The sequence below is a fragment of the Rhinoderma darwinii genome, chromosome 4 (genome assembly GCF_050947455.1).
Source record: "Rhinoderma darwinii isolate aRhiDar2 chromosome 4, aRhiDar2.hap1, whole genome shotgun sequence".
Lineage (NCBI taxonomy): Eukaryota > Metazoa > Chordata > Amphibia > Anura > Rhinodermatidae > Rhinoderma > Rhinoderma darwinii.
In genome coordinates this window covers 361076244-361090044 of record NC_134690.1, presented here as the reverse complement: position 1 = coordinate 361090044, position 13801 = coordinate 361076244, and the positions used below count along the sequence as shown (strand labels likewise).

The following is a 13801-nucleotide window of genomic DNA, read 5'->3' as shown; positions in this document are numbered from 1 at the left end:
AGGCCCTGCACTAGGCTATTTGTATGGGCTTGGGGAAGAATGTAGAGAATGGGGCTACATATGGTGAGTAAGTTCAATATAGGAGATTTGTTTTCAATAATTAAAGGGGCTCACTTTATTGTGTTGTGCACTTGTATAAGCAAAACACTATATTCAAGCATACATGATGTAAGAATGCTGCTGGTGCCAGTTTCCCCTATGTGATTGATACCTCTGTCGCCGTGGAGCTTGGACAGGAATCCTGGTCTAAGAAGAAACATGGCACTTGTCTGGCACAAACCTCAATAGCAGGAAGAAAGATTCAAGATCGTAGAAAACTTGTAATCCTTTAATGACTTTCTTAACAAGATAACGTGTTTCAGGATTTTCTGTACCCCTTTTTCAGGTCAGCAAGAGACATACACTACCGTTCAAAAGTTTGGGGTCACTTAGACATTTCCTTATTTTTGAAAGAAAAGCACAGTTTTTTTCAATGAAGATAACATTAATCAGAAATACACTCTATACATAGTTAATGTGGTAAATGACTATTATAGCTGCAAACGTCTATTTTTTAATGCAATATCTACATAGGTGTATAGAGGCCCATTTCCAGCAACCATCACTCCAGTGTTCTAATGGTACAATGTGTTTGCTAACTGTGTTAGAAGGCTAATGGATGATTAGAAAACACTTGAAAACCCTTGTGTAATTATGTTAGCACCGCTGTAAACAGTTTTGCTGTTTAGAGGAGCTATAAAACTGACCTTCCTTTGAGCTAGTTGAGAATCTGGAGCATTACATTTGTGGGTTCGATTAAACTCCCCAAATGGCTAGAAAAAGAGAGCTTTCATGTGAAACTCGACAGTCTATTCTTGTTCTTAGAAATGAAGGCTATTCCATGCGAGAAATTGCCAAGAAACTGAAGATTTGCTACAACGGTGTGTACTACTCCCTTCAGAGGACAGCACAAACAGGATCTAACCAGAGTAGAAAGAGAAGTGGGAGGCCCCACTGCACAACTGAGCAACAAGACAAGTACATTAGAGTCTCTAGTTTGAGAAATAGACGCGTTACAGGTCCTCAACTGGCAGCTTCATTAAATAGTACCCGCAAAACGCCAGTGTCAACGTCTACAGTGAAGAGGCGACTCCGAGATGCTGGCCTTCAGGGCACAGTGGCAAAGAAAAAACCATATCTGAGACTGGCTAATAAAAGGAAAAGATTAATATGGGCAAAAGCACACAGACATTGGACAAAGGAAGATTGGAATAAAGTGTTATGGACGGATGAATCGAAGTTTGAGGTGTTTGGATCACACAGAAGAACATTTGTGAGACGCAGAACAACTGAAAAGATGCTGAAAGAGTGCCTCACGCCATCTGTCAAGCATGGTGGAGGTAATGTGATGGTCTGGGGTTGCTTTGGTGCTGGTAAAGTGGGTGATTTGTACAAGGTAAAAGGGATTTTGAATAAGGAAGGCTATCACTCCATTTTGCAACGCCATGCCATACCCTGTGGACAGCGCTTGATTGGAGCCAATTTCATCCTACAACAGGACAATGACCCAAAGCACACCTCCAAATTATGCAAGAACTATTTAGGGAAGAAGCAGGCAGCTGGTAATCTATCTGTAATGGAGTGGCCATCGCAGTCACCAGATCTCAACCCCATAGAGCTGTTGTGGGAGCAGCTTGACCGTACGGTACGCAAGAAGTGCCCATCAAGCCAATCCAACTTGTGGGAGGGGCTTCTGGAAGCATGGGGTGAAATTTCTCCCGATTACTTCAGCAAATTAACAGCTAGAATGCCAAAGGTCTGCAATGCTGTAATTGCTGTAAATGGAGCATTCTTTGACGAAAGCAAAGTTTGAAGGAGAAAATTATTATTTCAAATAAAAATCATTATTTCTAACCTTGTCAATGTCTTGACTATATTTTCTAGTCATTTTGAAACTCATTTGATAAATATAAGTGTGAGTTTTCATGGAAAACACAAAATTGTCTGGGTGACCCCAAACTTTTGAACGGTAGTGTATATATTTATTTTGAATTACTGAAATGAATGAACTTTTTGATGAAATTCTAATTCATTGGGAAGGACTAGTATATACTGTATATACACTGTATTACAATATAATGAAAGTCCAGTAATCTTTTACAGTATTTTAGATGATTTCATTTTTATAATGTATCCAAAGTCTCCTGTATACTCATCCCCTAAATAAAATCTCTCGGCTATATGGATTTTCCTTCCAAAACATGGCTTAATCTGTCATATCTTCTGTGGAATGTACATGTATTTTAATCAGTTAATGTGTTTGGGCTTCTTCATGTAATAATGTATAAAATGAAGTGGCACACATTCACTTACAGATTTAGCAGAGATGAGTTTGTCAATGTAGCAAAGATGAGTCTATAATTTGGCACAAGGTAGTTTATTGGACTAATGTTAAAATAGTCAGTTATTCCGGAGCGTTGAAGAAACCACTAGAGAACCTGTCAGCCCTCCTGTCTGTTTTAAATAGTTTAATAGTTTTAAATAGTTGTATTCACGAATAATTAATAATTCTGGAGAACCATTTCCTAGAACTCAGGGTTGTGCTATTCCTCTGTGATTCCTATACAAATAAATTGACGACTGGGTGGTACCATTCCCCTTGTCAATAGGGTATGTCCATAAATAGTCTGTCACTAATTGGACATTGTCGGAGTGTGCAGGAACACACATTGTTCAAGGGGAATGATAACACCCAGCTATAAATTTACTCATACATTTCCAGGAGGAATAACAGAGGAACAGCACAAAGTTCTAAAAAAAAAGTTGTTCCAAAATCTTATAAGGAATACAAGTATTTACCTAAGGGTTCATTTTAAAACAAGGTTGTCCAATATTATATATATATAGTTAGTAGGGTTTAAAAAATATGTCCTTTAAGTTCAACCAAGGTTTGGAGAAAGGGAAGAGATGGGCTAAACTATGGAACTTTGTTTAACCCCTATTGATCTAGAGGAAGATTTATTCCGACTGGATCATCATTCAAACAAGAATTCTACACATTGACATAGGAGGTGATATTTTTTGGTTCTAGGAAATGATCTAAGACTTTTTTAAAGCCATCTACTGTCCCTGATGTAGCTGTTGGTAGATAAAAACAATGGGAACCAGGTAGGATCCACTGTAAAAAAAAAAGCAACACGATCCAGGCGCAATACTTTCACGAGTCAGTCAGTCTTTTGTAAAAGCTGTGTGTTTAAATAAGCATTTGAAATTGGCACTGGACCCGAAAACAACGTGATGCACGGATTGGTAAGTATGTCTGCACACAGCATTCCACTGAAACACCAATGTACAAAAGGAGGGGGAAATAAATAAAAAAAGTGGAGTGATCCTTTAATTGATGTATTAACAGCACTGGCACCTGCTACATCAGCTGCTCTTTCTTCTGTTTTTTTTATACAGAGATAAAAAAAAAAACATTTAGTAACTCTATCTCCGCTTGATCCCCTGTGACCAACTCCGCATTACCATTATTGAAGTCCTACATGTTCAGACCTTGGCTTTTTTGCATTTATATACTTCAAGAATTTTTGGGGATTTTTTTTGCTATCTTTGGTCACCTGCCTTTCATTTTGTATTTTTGCTGATTTTGTAACTTTTTTTTTTTACAGATTTTATTAAGCTCTTTATGATTTACAAAGGCTGCAGCTGTACCCTCAGATTTGTATTTTTTACAGAAGGTGTAAGCCATGTGGGGTTTAATTTTAGTCATTTATACTTGTTACCTATAGGAATAAATTTTGCACTATAATTACCCAAAGTAGATTTTAAAACCTTCCATTTATCATTTGTACTATTATTTGACATTAGTTCTTCCCAGTCTATGTCCTGAATTGCAGCCCTCATCCTGGGGAAATTGGCCTTCTTAAAATTAAGTGTTTTTGCCCTCCCAGCCTGCGTTTGTTTTTTACAGTATAGGTAAAATGTAACTATATTGTGATCACTGTTACCGAGGTTTTCACGAACATTGACATTCCCAACAAGCTCGGCATTATTAGAAATGACCAGATCCAACAGAGCTTCACCTCTAGTCGGGTCTTCCACACACTGGGCCATAAACTTGTCCTGCAACAAGTTGAGTAAATTTCTCCCCTTCGTAGTTGTAGCCAAACCATGACTCCAAATAATTTCTGGGTAATTAAAATCTCCCATTATTAGTACAGTACCAGCCTGTGCAGCCCGCTCCATCTGTTTATATATTTGACCTTCCATCTCCACAGTTTTATTGGGGGGTCTATAGATTAAACCAAAAATATTTTTTTTAGTGTTTATCTGCCTTTGTAATTCCACCCACCAGATTTCAACCTCCTCACAATCTTCACCCACTATTGTCTCTTTCACATTCACATTCATATCACTTCTCACATACAGACTTAGGCTTTGTTCACATCTGCGCTAGGGCTCCGTTCCGACATTCCATCTGAGCTTTCCGTCAGAACTGAGCCCTGACAGACACAAACAGAAAACATAGGTTTCCGTTTCCATCACCATTGGTTTCCGTTTGTCTCCATTGTGCAAGGGTTCCGTCGTTTTGATGGAATCAATAGCGTAGTCGACTAAGTAACCTAACTACCTCTTTATTTTCTACATTGACCTCTCTCCTCATCCCTAGATTAAATACTCTGCCACCCCAGCTAGAATTCTCTCCCCAGCACAGCGGACCTCCTTCAATTCAGGTGCAAATCATCTGCAGAATGCAGTTTGTACCCCAATGAAAAGTCAGCCCAGTGCTCTAGGAACCCAAAGCCTTCTCCCTTAGACCAAAACTTAAGCCATGCATCTAACTCCTTGAAGTCCCTCTATCTGTCCTGTGATGCGCATGGCACTTTGGAGGTATTCACCATAGTGTCTAATGCTGGATGATAAATTTGGCACCCCTTTAGACACTTTGTCTAGCTTAATGCCACCTCTTGCTTGACTTACTTAAAAAAAACTTTTTCACCACAATTTCGACGCAATATGGCGCATGTTAAGCTATGCCCCTTTTCATCTAAAGCCCCGCCATATTATCAAGTGATGTACAAAAAGTGTCTAAAATAGTTAATAAATGAGGTGCGCGGTATGTGCGCCAGAATTCTGGCTCAATTTGAGCCAGAAATCTGGCTCATTTTGCATTGTAAATCTGCCCCAAAGCGTTAGATTGATTTTACAATCTAAAGGCAGAACATTTAATTTTTTAAATACATAAAAATTATGGATTATGATCATCTCCACAAAACATATTTAATGCTATGGTGTAAATGGATTCTTCACTGGTGTTCTTAGAACCTTGGTGCGAATAAATTCTTTGCAATTTTTAAGTGTTTAAGACTAACAAATTATATTTGTTGCATACGGTTTAAAATTTGCTTCCCCCACTGACATATGCCTTGTTATTCGTTCCAGAAATAGATAACCCACCTCTGAGCCAATGTCCAAGAAGATTGATGCTATTCATAGGAAATGGTACTTGATCTGCTTAGGCTGACTATTACGTAAAGGTGTAGACATATGATAAATGAGAGGAGATCATATCTAATTATTGTGCAACTGTACAAACAGCTAAATAAAAGAAAGCAAATATAATTTTGTTGATTACCGTATTTTTCGGACTATAAGACGCACCTGACCATAAGACGCGACCAGGTTTTAGACAACAGAAAATAGGAAAAACATTATTTGTTAAAAACGAATTTGTTCTGTTTCACCACATTCTAAGAGCCAAAACTTTTTTTTATATTTTTTCGTCGATTGAGCGGTGTGAAGGATTATCTTTTGCGGGACAAGCTGTAGTTTTATTGGCACCATTTTTTGGTACATACGATTTTTTGATCACTTTTTAAATTTAATTTTTTGAAGCACTAAGGGGAACGATTCTGATGTTTTTAAAACAAAATTTACGTCGTTCACCGTGTGAGTTAAATAATGATATATTGTAATAGATCAGACTTTTACGGACGCAGCGATACCAAATTAGTTTATTTTTTACATTGTGCTTGGGGAAAAAGTTTTTTTCTTAACGTTTAATATTTTTTTTACACTCCTAAAAATGTATCTAACGTTATATATTTTTTTACGCATTTTATTAGTTTCCCCAGGGGACTTGAACCAGTGGCCACTTGGTTACATGTGGAGTTACTGAAAATGTGTAACTCTCTGAGCTACGCTGTTTCCATAAGTCCCATAGTAGTGAGTGGCAGTTATGGAAACCGCGTTGCTCAGTGAGTTACGCTGTTTCATTAACTCGACATGTAATCAAGTGGCCGGGAGAGCAGAAAAAGCTAGAACGGGGTATAGGGGGCCCCGTACCAAAGATAGGTGCGGTTCCCAGAGGTGGGACCCACATCTATCTGACATTTATGACATATCCTGTGGATATGTCATAAATGTTCATCGTGGAAAAACCCCTATAAATGCAGCGGTTGCTATTAACCCCACCATTTAACTAGTTAAAGAGGCTCTGTCATCACATTATAAGTGGCCTATATTGTACAGGATGTGATCGGCGCTGTAATGTAGATTACAGCAGTTTTTTATTTAGAAATATATCATTATTTAACTCACACGGTGAACGACGTAAATTTTTTTTAAAAACATCAGAATCGTTCCCCTTAGTGCTTCAAAAAATGAAATTAAAAAAGTGATCAAAAAATCGTATGTACCAAAAAATGGTGCCATTAAAACTACAGCTTGTCCCGCAAAAGATAATCCTTCACACCGCTCAATCGACGAAAAAATATAAAAAAAAGTTCAGAATCCTGACCACTTCTCTGCAGGTCTCTGTGAGACTACAGCACAGCACAGTGAGATCTCGCTGTGAACAACACCTTACAGCGTAATCTCGCGAGACTACGCCTGCTGTGCTGTAAATCAATTAGATGCTACAGAAGTGGTCAGGATTCTGAATACACATCACGTCCTGGCAAGTAGTGATGTATATTCATTATCAGGATACTGCAGTAATGTTAGTGTGTGTGTATGAGGCTGCAGATAGCGATATAGATATATCGCTATGTGCTGTATAAATGAATGGAGAGAAGTGTATGACGCTGATTGGTCAGCGTCATACACTCCTCTGTACAACGCCTACTTGGCCATATAGTAAAACACGCCGAGTTGTCCATTGAGAAACTCATTAGTATAAAGCTAATATAGGTCATAACTCCGTCAAAAATGATTGTTTTTCTAAATAAAAAAACACTGCTGTAATCTCCATTACAGCACCGATCACATAATGTACAAGATAGGCCACTTATAATGTGATGACAGAGCCTCTTTAAAGGGGTTTGCCATAAAACACATGTATCCCCTATCCACAGGATAGGGGATACATGTGTGATTGCTGGGTGTCCAACCACCGGGACCCCCAGCGATAAGCAGAGCGGGGGACCGAAAGTCACCAAGAGCACTACATGAGAAGCATGGACTTCCGGGTTCTGTGTCCGGCTTATTTGATCGGCAGCTCCATAGAAATCAATGGAGAGCCGCTCACGCATGTGCAGAAGAATCCCGTTCATCTCTATGGAGCTGTCGGGCACAGAACGCTGAAGTCCAAGCTTCTCATGTAGCGCTCTTGGTGACTTTTGGTCCCCATTCTCCTTATCGCTGGGGCTCGGTGATACATGTGTTTTAGTTTTATGTCACAACCCCTTTAAACGGCCAGGAACAGCGCAATCGCTGTTCCTGGCCGTTAGAGCAGCGTATCAGCTGTAAAACACAGCTGTCACCTGCAGTGTATCGAGCGGGTTCAGCACGTGAGCCCACTCCATACATCATCACCCCGCTCCATGAAATGTGGGCACGTCATTTATTGGAAAGGGGTTAAGTAATGAAGCGGTCAGGGGGCCCTGCGCAGCCGGATCCCTTGACTGCGGACTATAAGACACAGGGACTTTTTAGCAAGATTTATTCTTGATAAAACGGCATCTTATAGTCCAAAAAATACAGTATTTATTTGAAAAGTACATTTTTCTATATGTATCTCAGGAAGCACATGCCAGGATCCCCCTTTCTGTGCTACTGCATGTAAAAACAATAAGGTTGGTGAGAGGCAAATACTTTCCCCCATTGCTCTGTCTATAAACAGATATCCATAGTCGACCATGAGCGCACCAGAGGAAACGGCCTACCGTAAATCTATGCAAACTGTTGCATGTCCACTTTTAATTAAAACCTAAATTATGCTGTTATCATTGTGCACAAGAATAATTATTATCATTAAAGGCGTTGTCTAGGCATGGGGCCGTTTTTCATACTGATGATTTATCCACCGGATAGGTCATCAGTATAAGATCGGGGGGAGTCCGACACTCGAACCTTACACCAATGAGCTGTTCCGCTGTTCCAAACTCGAAGTTTGGCAATAGTCGGTGCCAGAAATAGATGGCTCCAACACTGCAGCTCTGCTCCTATTCAACTGTTTAATCACATAAGCAATTTTGGAATATAACCAAAAAGAGTGGTCCCTAGCAGCAAACTGTTTGGTCCAAATAAGTTTAAAATGGTATTTTCTTCTGCTTGACCTTTTGGGCCAAAAATTCTGTCTGAACTTCAGCCTACTGGAGGATCCTCTGGTAATCCGATGGGCCAGTCTGACTAAGGCCTGAGCCTAATCCTTAGCACAGCCCTGTCACTTAGGGCCTGTTCATATCAGTGTTGCTGCGCTATTTGTTCCGTCTAAGCAACGGAACCCTATCACAACGGTGACCAACGGAAACCATTAACAACTTTTCCATCCCCATTGAGAACAATGGTGAGGGAAACGGAAGCTAAGGTTTCCGTTTGCCTTTCCGTTGAGGGGTTAACCTGACGGAAACCTCAGACGGAACCGCTCAACGGAAGGCAACGCTGATGTGAACAGGTCCTTAGCCATACTCCAGTCAAAATGTAGAGTACCAGAAAGAATAGATCTTAATTTTCTCTTGCAGTTTCTCCAAGACTGTTTTTTTTCCAGGATGTTGTAGAAAGTCTTACATATTAACAATAGATATTTCCTTGCAGTTTTTTACTAATTTCATTTCAGTTTAGTATTCATTTAGTATATTGCATACAGGTTTAATTGGTTGTCACAGTATATGTATTAAGTCTAGATATCAGCATTACCAGTGCCTGAAGCACTGTTGCCCAGAATCTATTAGAAACATCCATCAGCATATAAATGCCAATGATTGAAGGGTCATTATCTCAAGAACCCATTGTAAAAGCTTGTTACAAATGGAGACATGATGATATCAAGACTTCAGACTCTGCTGTGTGAAGCAGAACTCATGTAACACAGCCGCGGACCGTCGTACTTACCTGCCCCCCGACGGCCATGGCCATGGACAATTGAGTGCCGGGCAGCATCTCCCTCCTGAGAGACGCCGACACTCACTTCCGCATCGCTGCACTAGTTCCCATAGGGTGCACGCGCTCGCGCCTGGCCTTAAAGCGCTAGTGCTCACACATGAGGAAAATCTATAATTAGCCCATGATCACCCTGGACTATAAAAAAGGGCTTTGCCGTTTCATTCATTGCCTGAGCATTGTTGTGTTTACCTATGTTAGTCTTGCAAATTCTCCCTTAGTGTTTTCCTGTTCCCAGTGTTTCCCGTGCCCTGCTACCTGTACCCTGTATCCCATGCTACCTTTATTCCTGTGCCTGAGAAAATTGGAGTCATGTTGTGCCACCATTCACGCCTTCTGCATTACATCATGCCTGGTGTCTACTGCCATGGTCCCATCTGAACCTAGCCGTTGTACTGTCTGAACTACTACAGGTACCCTTGTGCTTGAACTATATACACATTGACTTGGTACTATGCTTGGCCAGCTACTATCCCGCTATGGTGGTAAGGCCCAGTGGGTCCACATACCCACAGATTGTGACAGTGCGCTCAGGCCATGGACTCCGCTGGTGTCCGCTCCAAGACCATGACGACGTCACAAGCCATGCAGGCAGACATACAAGTCCTTCGGTCACCACAAGACCAACTCCCCCTGGCAGTGAACTCCATTGCAAAGTGACTGGATGTTCAAGCTGCAGCCATCACGGCACCTGTTCCTGTTGCTCTGGCTGTTCCTCCTACTACTCCTTCTGTCAGTACTGGTGCCGACTCCCGATTCTTCCTTCCACTACCTCCTCGCTTCAACGGACACGCGAGTACCTGCAGGGGATTTCTGAACCAGTGCCAGATCCACTTCAGCCTACATGCCAGAGCATTTCCATCTGATGGTGCAAGGATCACTTTCATCAAATCGTTCCTACTGGCAAGGCCCTAGCATGGTGAATCCTATTTGGGAACATCAGAGACCCATGAATACTAATGTTTCCTACAGACTTTTCGACACAGTATTTGAGGAACCTGGGCGAGTCTTGTCTGCAGGTGCATCTCTGCTGGCTCTTCGCCAGGGAAACATCTCCGTGGGCGAGTACGCCATTGAGTTTCCCACCCTGGAACAACGAGGCCTTGGTGGCTGCATTCTGGCAGGGACTATCTTCCGAGATTAAAGACGAGCTTGCCTCTCGTGATCTGCCACCTACCCTGGATGACCTCATTCTTCTTGCCACCGGGATTGATATGAGGGTACGGGAGCGATCCCAAGAGGTTCATCGGGAGAGAAGATTCCCCAGTCTGGCTCCTACTTTCCAGCAATCTCTGTCGCTCTAACAGTTGTTACGCCAGAGGAGCCTATGCAGGTGGATAAATTGTCAGTCAAGGAAAAACAATGCAGATGCACTTCGGGACTTTTTCTGTATTGCGGCCTCGGAGGCCATGTTGTGCGTTTGTGCCCTCATAAGCCAAAAAACTCCAATGCCAATGATTGGTTGGAGAGACAACCATCCGGGGAGGACTTTTATGCGGTTGGCAGACAAGAGGAGAATCCTTCTCTGGGGGCACAGCTCCAAACTGGCTGGCCACGCCGGTGCTCGTAAAACCCAAAAACTGATTGGCCATCATTTCTGGTGACACTCGCTGCCCAAAGATATTGTGGACTTTGTCTCGTCCTGCACAGTGTCAACTTCCAACAAAGTTGCTCACTCCAAGCCTGCTGGTCTGCTCCAACCTCTGCCTGTGCCCAATGCTCCCTGGCAGCATATAGCAATGGACTTTGTCACAGACCTTCTTTCCTCTGCAGGATGCAATACAGTCCAGGTGGTGGTGGACCGGTTCTAGCAGATGGCTCATTTTATCCCACTGACCGGCCTTCGTTCTGCTCCTCGGCTGGTGAATCTCTTCATCCAGATTATCTTCCATTTGCATGGTTTGCCTCTGATCGGGGGGTTCAGTTCACATTGAAGCAGTTGCACACACAAGAAGAGAAATCAGGCATGGCCAGACATAGTGCAGGGTTAGTTACACAATGAGAGAGATCAGTTGTGGTCAGATGTAATGCAGGGCTAGGTACACAAAGAGAAAGATCAGTCCTGCTAAGATGTAATGCAGGGCTGAGTACAAAAGGAGAAAGATCAGATGGGGTCAGACATAATGCAGGATTAGATATACAAGGAAAGATCAGCCGTGGTCAGTCATTAATGCAGGGTTAGATACGCAAGGAGAAATATCAGCCATGGTGAGATGTAATGCAGGGCTAGGTACACAAGGAGAGAGGTCTCCGTGCCAGAAGCAACATAAGACTGGCGAGATTACATGCCGAAACCTAGTTTTGAAATGGCGGTTTAAATCAACACAAAATTTGTGGGCGCTGTCGAGAATGAGCCCATTCTATTTGTTGGGGCCATGGAAACTGACTATATACATGGCATTTTAAAATAATGGAGGTTGACCAATATACCTTAATATATTAACATGAACTATATATATATATATATGCAATCAAGTGCTAGTCATCCTATGTATAAGATCTGAAGAGCACGCCCTACCCTTCTATAAAGGTATTGTGTTGTTTATAAATGTTTTATCATTATTTAACTCCTTCGCACCACAGTTAATTTTTGGATTTTCATTAGAATTTGTCCTTTCTTGCCTTTTAAAAGCCATAGCTGTTTAATTTTTCGGTCGATGTAGCCGTATGAGGGCTTTTTATTGGCAGGCTGAGTTGTTGTTTTTAATGGCACCATTTAACCCCTTAAGGACACAGTCCGCTTTCGCCTAATGGACCAGGCCATTTTTTTCAAATCTGACGTGTCACTTTATGTGGTAATAACTTTGAAATCCTTTTTTTTTTTTTCCAAGTGATTCTGAGATTGTTTTCTCATGGCACATTGTACTTTAAAGAGGCTCTGTCACCAGATTATCAAATCCCTATCTCCTATTGCATGTGATCAGCGCTGCAATGTAGATAACAGTAACCTTTTTTTTTTTTTTTTAACTATCATTTTTGGCCAAGTTATGAGCAATTTTATATTTATGCAAATGAGCCTTTCTAATGGACAACTGGGCGTGTTTTCTCTTATTTCCAACTGGGCGAGTATTGTGTTTGTAACATCTGGTCGTGTTTACTTGTTTTACTAGCTGGGTGTTGTGAATAGAAGTGGAGGATGCTGACATATGATGCTGACATACACTTCTATTCACAACGCCCAGCTAGTAAAACAAGTAAACACGACCAGATGTTACAAACACAATACACGCCCAGTTGGAAATAAGAGAAAACACGCAGAGTTGTCCATTAGAAAGGCTCATTTGCATAAATTGCTCATAACTTGGCCAAAAATGATAGTTTTAAAAAAAAAAAAAAAAAACGTTACTGTGATCTACATTGCAGCGCCGATCACATGCAATAGGAGATAGGGATTTGATAATCTGGTGACAGAGCCTCTTTAAGTTTGTGGTAAAATTTGGTTGAGACATTCAGTGTTTATTTGTGAAAAATACCAAAATATTGAGAAAATTTGCAAAAAATAGCATTTTTATAAATGTAAATGTATCTGCCTGTAAGACGGATAGTAAGACCACACAAAATAGTTACTAATTCACATATCCATTATGTCTACTTTATGTCGGCAATGTTTTTTGAACATTCTTTTATGTTTCTAGGACGTTACAACGCTAAGAACTTTAGCAGCAATTTCTCACATTTTCAAGAAAATTTCAAAAGCCTTTTTTTTTTATGGACCAGTTCCAATCTGAAGTGGCTTTGAGGGCCTTATATATTAGAAACCCCCTATAACTCACACCATTTTAAAAACTGCACCACTCAAAGTATTCAAAACAGCATTTAGGAAGTTTTTTTCACCCTTTAGGCGTTTCACAGGAAATGAAGCAAAGTAGAGGTTAAATTGTGAAACTTACAAATGTAATTTTTTTTTGCAGAAAATCGGTTTTTAATCAATTTTTTTCTGTGATACAGAAGGTTTTACCAAAGAAATGCAACTTAATATTTACTGCCCAGATTCTGCAGTTTTTAGAAATATCCCACATGTGTCGCTAGTGTGCTACTGGACTGAAGCACAGGCCTCAGAAGCAAAGAAGCGCCTTGTGGATTTTGGGGCCTCCTTTTTATTACAATATATTTTAGGCACTATGTCAGGTTTGAAGAGGTCTTGTGAGGTCTTGTGGGGCCAAAACAGTGATAACACCCCCAAAAGGACACCATTTGGCAAACGACACCCCTCAAGGCATTTATCTAAGGGTATAGTTAGTATTTTAACCTCAATTTTTTTGCTGAATTTAGTACAATTGGGCCGTAAAAATGAAAATCTTCATTTTTTCCAATAAAACATACAAATGTTACATTTTTACAATGCATAAAGGAGAAAAAGCATCCCAACATTTGAAAAGCAATTTCTCCTGATTACGGCAATACCCTATATCTGGTGATAAACTGATGTTTGGACACA

The 13801-nt window shown here is 40.8% G+C and overlaps 1 protein-coding gene across 1 annotated transcript in view; it reads right to left on the bottom strand.

The window, feature by feature from the left end:
* The window catches only part of LOC142760560 (uncharacterized), a 121052-nt gene that overhangs the window by 68890 nt on the left and 38361 nt on the right, over positions 1 to 13801 (bottom strand). The window lies entirely within an intron of this gene.